The sequence below is a fragment of the Eimeria necatrix genome, genomic scaffold (assembly GCF_000499385.1).
Source record: "Eimeria necatrix Houghton genomic scaffold, Enh_scaff968, whole genome shotgun sequence".
Taxonomy (NCBI): Eukaryota; Apicomplexa; class Conoidasida; order Eucoccidiorida; family Eimeriidae; genus Eimeria; species Eimeria necatrix.
Genome location: NW_013651803.1, coordinates 9,520 through 10,048, shown reverse-complemented (window position 1 = coordinate 10,048; position 529 = coordinate 9,520).

Below are 529 nucleotides of genomic sequence, written 5' to 3'. Positions count from 1 at the left end.
CTGTACAGGTGAGTCGCTTTGAAAACTTTCAAGACATTGCGGAGCGGCTGATGAAGTTTTACGAGGAATATAAATCCCAACTGGCCTTCCACATTGCCTGCACGAGCCTCAAAGAGGCCGCCAGGTCCGAGGCCCTCTTCAGCACCCGCTGGGGCGGGGCTGCCCTCAAAGACCCTAGGCCCAACCTACCAGCGGGCCTCTGGGCTCTTAAGAGAAACCACGCCTTGTTCGCAGTATTCCCTGGGCATGCCTCTCTGCTACTACAGCCTCGAGGCCTTTCTTGAGCTGTGGGCCCGGGGGACTTGAGAATTATGTAGGTGCTGAGAGCAGCTGAGATGGCCGGCAGGCCTCCTGCCGGCCAGTTCAGCTGCTCTCAGCAACTACATAATTCTCAAGACCCCCGGGCCCACAGTTCACAGAGTGTTCACTGAGACCCACAGTGTGGCTGCGTCGCTGTGCGGATGCAGCACTTGCCTTGCGTTTTTGCTGCAACAAGCCCAGTCAGCCATTAGCTGCTGCAGCTGGGGGT